Source organism: Labrus mixtus, chromosome 4 (genome assembly GCF_963584025.1).
Source record: "Labrus mixtus chromosome 4, fLabMix1.1, whole genome shotgun sequence".
Taxonomy (NCBI): Eukaryota; Metazoa; Chordata; class Actinopteri; order Labriformes; family Labridae; genus Labrus; species Labrus mixtus.
Genome location: NC_083615.1, coordinates 13,246,338 through 13,254,772, shown reverse-complemented (window position 1 = coordinate 13,254,772; position 8,435 = coordinate 13,246,338).

Here is an 8,435-nt window from a genome sequence, read left to right as displayed (position 1 = left end):
AAGCATGAAAGAACTAAATTGCTCAGATTCTTCATCACAGAGAGACTCAGCATCCTGTGTAACAGGACTTCAGCCAACCATAAGGACCTTGGTATCAATTCCACTGCTGGTTCACAAGGTTGAAACCAGTTTGAGGGATAAAGGCGCCCGGTAAGAATTCACCACCATATGCCCCAAGTCTGCTGGTAGTCTGACCCAGGGCTCACGATGCCAGATGACCCCTGAATGTGAGGGAATCCCGGAGGAGGAGAGGAGGATGGAAAGTCGTGCCTTGGTGCTCTGGATGGTTTTACAGTGAAAAGGACGGATGATGGATGGTGGAAACTAGCGCTTAAATCTACAATTCAAAAATGTGTATTAATTCAACAAATAAGGATTCCATATTTTATGAGAAAAAAATCAGTTCACACACATTTTTGGACATTTATTTGGGTATTGGATACAAGTCAGGCCAAGTTACTCACATCAAAGGGCTGAGGCTTATTAATTTCTTAAATTTTAAGTAAAGTTAAAATATTAAATATTTATTTGATCGTTCATAATTTGAATTTTGCTGAGGAATTAAAATAAAAATATATATTAAATTGTATTGGATAGAGCAGCTGAAGAAAGACAGGAAATGTTGGGAGGAGAGTGGGGGATGGCATGCAGCAAAGGACCAAGGTCGGATTCGAACCCACTGTGGCTGCGACGTGGACTACAGCCTCTGTACATGGGGCGCAGAACTAAATCGCTATAGGCTATCATTTCCCCAGCTGCGGTTGTTTTTGATGTCGTTGCCAGAAAGGTTTTTTGGGGGGCAAAGCGAATTGGCAGACTTGGAAAAATTAACTCATTCACACTTGCTTCACTCCAAGGCTCAGTTGTTAACATTGGATAAACCATATCTATTCAATTTATACAATGTAAATGCAAAGTATTCCATTTTCTTACAGTGCAGGGGTTGTCTCTCATTTCTTGTGAGCTGCTCAGGAGCTAATTTACAGCTTTGTTGCCTGATCCAAGCAGTGCCTTGCCACCATACAAATCTTTCTTTTGGAAAAGCAATTGGAGAACTTATGCAACACATTTCCCCTTCAGCAGGTGCACAACACACAAGTCTGTAACCAAGGCCAAAACAGCCACTGCTCGATTGCAGTGAATGTGTTGAAGCCTCATCAGTGGTCGCAGGCCTTGGCCCGGACTACAGTTGTGTCCACGGGGTGGATGTGGCCAGAAAGTGGCACAACATCAAAAACAAAAAGCAAATCTGTCTCTGTCCTTCACGGCTGCCAAGGATTAAAAGGTTGTCCTTTATACACCAAGCCACGCAAGGACTAACACTCCGGCATGGCGACTGTTCCCATTTCTCAACGCCAAGGCTGCTGGGTCGAGTCTATACCACCCCTGCTTTTTGACCTGGTATCCCCTGAAAGAATGAGTTTCCTCCTGAGTGCACCACAATGCTCGGGGAAGCAAGGGCCAGGGTGCGCGCCTGCTGTGATGTTAATTTAATGACAAGCCGCTGTTCAGATGGCAGGTCCAAACAGCCAAATAAAAGGATTGTTGTGGGTTGTTTTTTTTTTGTTCCATTTCGTAGTGAAAGGGGGCCCCTTCGCCTGTCTTACCGCTCTCTTCTGGGCACGAAACAGAGGAGCCTCTGTGCGTACAGACGAGTGCAACGTCGCTTCCTAAAGAAAAAAAGTTTCCCTCCTCTTCACCACTTGGTGTCCCAGTTTAACTTCTCCCAGGGCTTGACTGGGCTTTGGATGCTTCGGGAAACTGCCCAGTTTGTTTTCCTCACAATAAGACCTAAGGCTAATTAGTGCATACTTTAATGGAAATCCTTTTAAAAAAACAACCTCTGTCTTACTCTTCTTTGTTTTGCCACCATTTTCTTTCAGAAAAACTAAGTAGTTTCTTAGTTTCTTTTAAAAGTGTGGGAAAGCAACGACAACATTACAAAGCAGTCCAGGGCGGGAAAATAACATGAACAGTCAGACATCCAACAAAATTCTGGACAAAAAAAACAAGATGTATATATATATATATATATATATATATGTATACATCTTGGTTTTTTTGAGAGGGGGGGGGTTAACTTACCAACACTCCAAACAGTATCAGGATTGGGAGTCTAACCAGCAACCGATGAGTCAAGGAGTGTAAGGACACCTGATCTACCAACTGAGCTTTTCCAGTGCCCAAAGCCAAAAAATGTTTTTAATATTTAAATGAAGACATGAAATGAAGTGTTCAATTACAAATTCAGGTCAAACATCACTGTCCACCACAGTATACAGACAGACTAAAGCCCCTGGAAAATCCCTGACATTAATCAGGTGTGGTGCATCTGTTGATCCAATTTTAATTAAATCGACTTTTTCCATTTTCTATTCAAGTTCTGTGATTAACCAAAAATTATAAATGGGAAATACTCAATGAGAAGGAAGTTATGATCTGGCCTGAAATGACACCGTAGATTTATGCAGAAGTGACTTCAAAGGTGTCCGAAAATGCTAATCATTGCACCTGTGCTTAACCCAAACAGATGGTGCTGAATAACCCTTCACTCAGGTGTAGAGACGGTTTAACATGCAACACTTTAACTTGCATGTATTTGATACGAACACCAAGGGATGGAGGGGATGCAAGGGTGGAGAAGGTCAAGGTCAACCACCAGTGTGTGTGTGTTGGTATTTGGTTTGTGTTGATGGCTGGGGAGGTTTGTTGTCACATCAAGGTGTCAAAGAATGGCTGTCTCATGAGGGGACACAAATATATGGAGAACATTTTTGCAGCTGAAACTCAAGTGTGTGCTCAGATTAGAGGAAGACAGGACAAACATAGTGATGATGGACAACATGTGAGTATAATAATGGTTTTGATAATAATCCATGATATTCTCAATGCAGGGCCCAGTCGTAAGGCCCTGACACACCAAGGTGATCGTTGGCCGTCGGTCCAACGACGATCCCTGACGGTGAGCGATTGTCGCCCCAGGTTTTGCGGTTTGTCCAGTTCCCTCTCTACCCGTCTGCCCCCGTCTACCTTTTTCGGCCGATCTGACATGTTCAATCGGCGTCGGTCGACGTTGGTGCGGTTGGTGAGAGGAATCACTCTGATTGGCTGTTCAGCTGAACGAATCAGTGTACGAGAAGAAACACAGAAGTGACTTAAAGCAAGTAAACAACTTCACTTCTTTTTTATCAGACATTATTCTTGATTAGAAGTACCTATATTACGAGTGGTGAGCGATACTTTTTTGGAATGACGACTACCGCCGCCTGCTGGCATGGAGAGTTATTTCCTCTCAAGCATGCGCAGAACTTACGTGGTGGTTGGCTGTTGTCGGCCTTCATCGCTACTAGTTCTTAATGTAAACAACATGTTTACAATTAACACCACAGTTTACTGGCAGAAAAAAATGGCGTGGGTTTAAATTCTTCTTCTTGGCGTAAGCAAACGAGAAACATAATGTGTTTCTTCAAACTGTCTGTCATTTGGATTATCTGCTGCTTTCAGGAACTAAAAAACTGATTTTGACAACCCAACCGCGGTAGTGGCCAAAGGTTGTTCAAACTGATTGCAGTGATGCTTTTTGATCTTCATCAGTAACACATGTTGTGTTGCTCTATATGTCAGTTTTCTGCCAAACTTCGGTTATTGGCTTCTGATAAACTTGATTAAATTTGGGGAGAGTCACATTAAAACAGCTGTGTCAATAAATCTAACCATGAGTCAATAGTTCATGTTTTAATTTGATACAAATCATTTTCTTTTGGAAACAGGAAAATCATTTCAAAATGTACGAGGAAAACAAAGTTGACAGTTATTTAAAAATGACACATAGTCCTATCTGAGTCATACATAAGTCAAACGGAAACTTTTAAACTTGGTGTGAAAGTGCAGACTTCAAGAATGGCTGAAGAGTAGTGATGCTTAAGTTATTTATAATGTACTCAACTGACTTTCAATGCTTTTGTGTCCATAAGAAAGAAAAATGCTCATTATGTAGAGCTTTACTAGCTCAGTGTAGCTGCACCTAACCACAGTAGTTCTTCAAGCTAAAGGCTAACATCAAAATGCTAACATACGGTATTGCTGCTTTATGTTGTGTTTATCACATGCACGTCTTAGTTTAGCATCTTAGCATGCTAACAGTTGCTAATAATGATGTACCATACACCAGCACTTAAGCTCATGAAAATCTCATCGACACTTTTTGTATTGTAATCCATGTATCTTTGTCATCTAATGTTCAGTCTATACCAGGGATGGTCACAGCAAAGGCCACATTTATTTAATTCTCACTGCCAGAGGCCCAAATTGTAGGATACAAAAATGATTACAATCAATTATGTCTCAAATTTAACTCAACATTTACAAGTGATCAAATATTATTATGGACATATTTCTGGTTTTTATGATTTCATGGCAGATTTTGTCATGTTTTCTTCATGTTTACAATTAATTGACATGTAAAAATTGCCCTGAAGGCCACGTTTAGGGTTGATGGGAGCCGCATGTGGCCACCAGTTGCCCACCCCTGGTCTATACTGTTAGTTTGACATCCGTTGTTGTGTTTTTGTGAGGTTTATATATCTGTATATATCAACCTGCCGGGGGAGTACAGATGGGTTTTGTGCACTGTCCCTATTGTAAATAAGAAGTAATAAAGAAAAACTTGAAGGCTGATGGGTAATATCATCAGGTTTTATCTTCTAGACCAGGGGTGTCCAAAGTGTTTAATTAATCCTCTTGTAGGACAGAATCAATGAATGTAGGGTTGAACTTGTAAATAGGGCCTTAATGACAAGCCTTATAGACTCAAAAAATGATGTTACATTTTTTTATGCGGAGGGCTTGAATGTGGCAACGATATTTATTTGAATATTTTCTGTGTGTAACAAAGTTTTGAAACAGCTGACAGACATCTGCATCTCATTAGAGCTGCACATTCGCACGACCCTAAACAAAACAATCTCATCTTTATTAAAAAACCCTAGCATTCATCTGTAGCTCAGTCAAGATGTAAGCGCAGACGATGAAGGAAACAGACTGATCGATCTCAACACCTCGACTGTAGAATGGCTTGAAGATATTAAAATGGTGATTTCTGTCTTCCTTTTTCAAGTTGTTGCAGTGGGGCATGTAAACCCAGCTGCTCAGCACAGGAGCTTGCAGCGGTTATGTAAGAGTGCCAGACTTCAGTAATCCCTTTATAGAGGAGAGGAGGCTGCAGGATGGCACTTTCTCATCATTAAGACAAATCAGGCAGCAGAGAAGATGTCTCAGCTGGGCGACGCGTCCACACAAACTCCCATTCACGTAGACACAAACTGCCTCTGGACGCAGCTGGTAGAAATCACCCACTTTTATTGGATGTGAGAGAGATGAAATGTGGGGAAAAAAAGGACCAATGCTCTATGTTATTAATAGCTGCTCCAATTTAAGCTTCATACTCATTTGATCCACTGGTCTTCAAACATTTTTAAAAATAAATTACAGTTTGGGATTATTCAGCACTGTAAGTCTCGTCTCACACAGCAAAAAGCAGCCATCCTCATTAAATCGCTGTAAGCTTCGTGTCTGTTTGCCAAAATGGTCTGCTCCTTCAAAAAGTACAGGACTATTATTCCAGAGGTTGTGTTCCTCTTAAATGCATTGAGTAGAGAGAAAGTAGCTCTCGAATTTGAAATTCGGCAAACACTGTGGAAACCTCCGCCTGCTAATGTACCAGAAATGTACATGGTCATTCACAGTCAGTTAATTGGTCCACATTACGAGAGCCAAGGCCTCGGAGCTGGAGGGACAATACGGGCTCTGTAGCTGTGACAATAGCCCAGCTCTCTGAGTCAGAAGTTACGGAAGCGCGGACATTAGGGAGCTGAAAGCTGTTGAAAGTTCAGGAGTGTCCACTCCAAGGAAGAAATCACGCAGAAGAGCTTTAGGGGGGGAAAAAAAAAGATGGGAAAAAAAAAAGCTCTCCACTCCCCCTCAGCCGGTGCTGCCTTTGAGGAACTCATTGTTAGCGCTGCCAGTGGGAGGCATGGAGGGCTCTGCTGGCATGTGTCGGCCTCACTCTTCATCAGGGCCTCAGCACCGCGGCAGCCAAGTGGGTAAAGGGTGTGTGTCCATGAGAGGATGTGTTTTGTTAGGGGTATGAAAGCTGCAGGTACCGTGAATGATGGGAGGTTTTTTTTTTTGTTTGTTGTTGATACATTCAGCCTCTTGTCCGTAAACTCAATTCACTGTACAGTACGTCGGACCACCCACAGAGGCCTGTTGGAATCGGGCCAGTTACCCCGAGGAATTCAGGTTTTACATTCAGCGTGATTGTCCCCCATTAGAGATAGACCTCGCCCAAATCTGCTCCATCTCTGTCAGGGGTCACTGACTAATCTGTGCAGGTCTTAAATCTCTAAAACCTGCCAGATCATATCAAAATATATGTAGGCCTAGTTTTTCACGTCTGAATATACATATTTTTTGGGGGGATTTTCTATGCCTTTATTGGAGAGACATGACAGGGGACAGAGTCGGACATCGGGAAAGAGAGAGTGGGTTATGACATGCGGGAAAGGAGCTATACAGCTCAGATTCAAACATAGACCGCCCACTTCGAGGACTACGCCTCTGTACCACAAACTAACCACTTGACCACCGGCACCCTGATTATACATAGTTTGATAGATATTTGTCATACATATAGCCTTATGTGGATTAGTGTTGTACTCACTCTCTGATGTACCTCACTTTGGATAAAGGCGTCTACTAAGTGAATTGTAACATATCAGGTATGTTGAAACAGCTGCACTACAACCTTATCCCACATGTCATCTCTCCATTGTAGCGACTTATACTGTGTCACAATGCAGCTCTAAAGGGTCTTTCATTTATTATTTAAAAAAGTAAACATTGTTAATAAAGGACATATAAACAAAGTTCTTAAAGTGCTTAATCGAAAGTGCCCTCTAAATGGGACCGTCATGCATAACTTGAACATCCTTCTGAAAAAAAAACCCCAAGAACTTGAAAGAAGAAATGGAGACCATAATCTTGCGCTGAAAATGTTAACTGTGGCCAAAAATTTATTATGAAATTAGTGCCACTTTCTTCCACACTTCTCTATTCTCTATTTTTGAATGGTCGTGCATCCCGCCCTCATTTTCCCCTGAGATGGGAATCTTTGTATTTCTAAATCTGAAAAGGAGCTTCCAGTGACGCAAAATGACGATTTTTGCATCACTGGATGCGGGGGGAAACTACACCGATAGTTCCTCATATTTTTGACCACTGAAGCTACAGACCAATCACAGATCAGTGGGTGGGAACTCACTCCCAGAATGGAAACTTAACATCCGCTAAATTGCTTGGAAGCTATGCTAACAGGCTCTATGGAGAAAGCTGATAATGACGGAAAAATCTAAATATAGCGGTGAGATGGCTGCTGCCGACAGGCCGGTCTTGTGTTTTGGCTGCTGTGGTCGCTGGCCGCCGCTGGCCCCCGCCGGGGCCTCTGCGACACAAGACTGGCCAATATATTGCTATATTGCTGGCTGCTGCCAGCTCGGCAGCCGAGACATAAGGCCTGCCTGTTGGTGGAGGTGAGGACGAGGAGCCCGGGCCGGCTCGAGCTGGGGCGGACTGGTAGTGTCGGTGCTCTCACTGTTTGCCTATGGACACAGACATAGAGTCTGTTTTCTGCCAGGAATTTCCAAGATCAATTCTGGAAGAAATCTCTGAATCAGTTGAGGAAATGGCCTCATGTGTTGAAGTAAATATGTCTGTAAATGTTTTTATTACTATATTTCTACTGCTATATTGTATGTTTTGGAGAAACTGTATCAATCGAATTTCCCTCTGGGATTAATAAAGTATTTCTGATTCTGAAATTGAGGACCTTAGTGGGCGTGGCCTGCGGTGCTGTACATTCTGGGATTTGGTGTCTTTCATCCACATGAGCCAAAAATACACTTTCTGCCTTTTCTCGGCCAAGAAGGCACCAACTTCAAAATGTATTTCACATTTCTACTACATATATGACCCAATGTCAATACAGATTCATGTTTCAACGGGTGAAGTATCCCTTTAATCAGTTAATTAATAATCCATAAATGCTGACCATAAAGCTGCCCATGTGTGTCTTCATATCATCCTGCAGGAGTTTTATTTTCCCCTGTGGTGTGATTGGATGCAGGGAGCGCTTTACGTCAGTGATCAGTGAAAGGACTCCCTCTGCAGGATTTAAAGGGAATTGATTATTTGATGGAGGTTGTCATAACACATTACCTCTGTGTTTAACAATGTTTCTGACTAAAGTATAAAAAGTATAATAATGTTGAGATCTATTCATAGTGCGTTTCACTGTACTTCCAAAAAGTAATTGAAAATAAATCCTTTTGATTCAGATAAATGAAATAATATGCCCTTGGACCCTTCTTCATTAAATG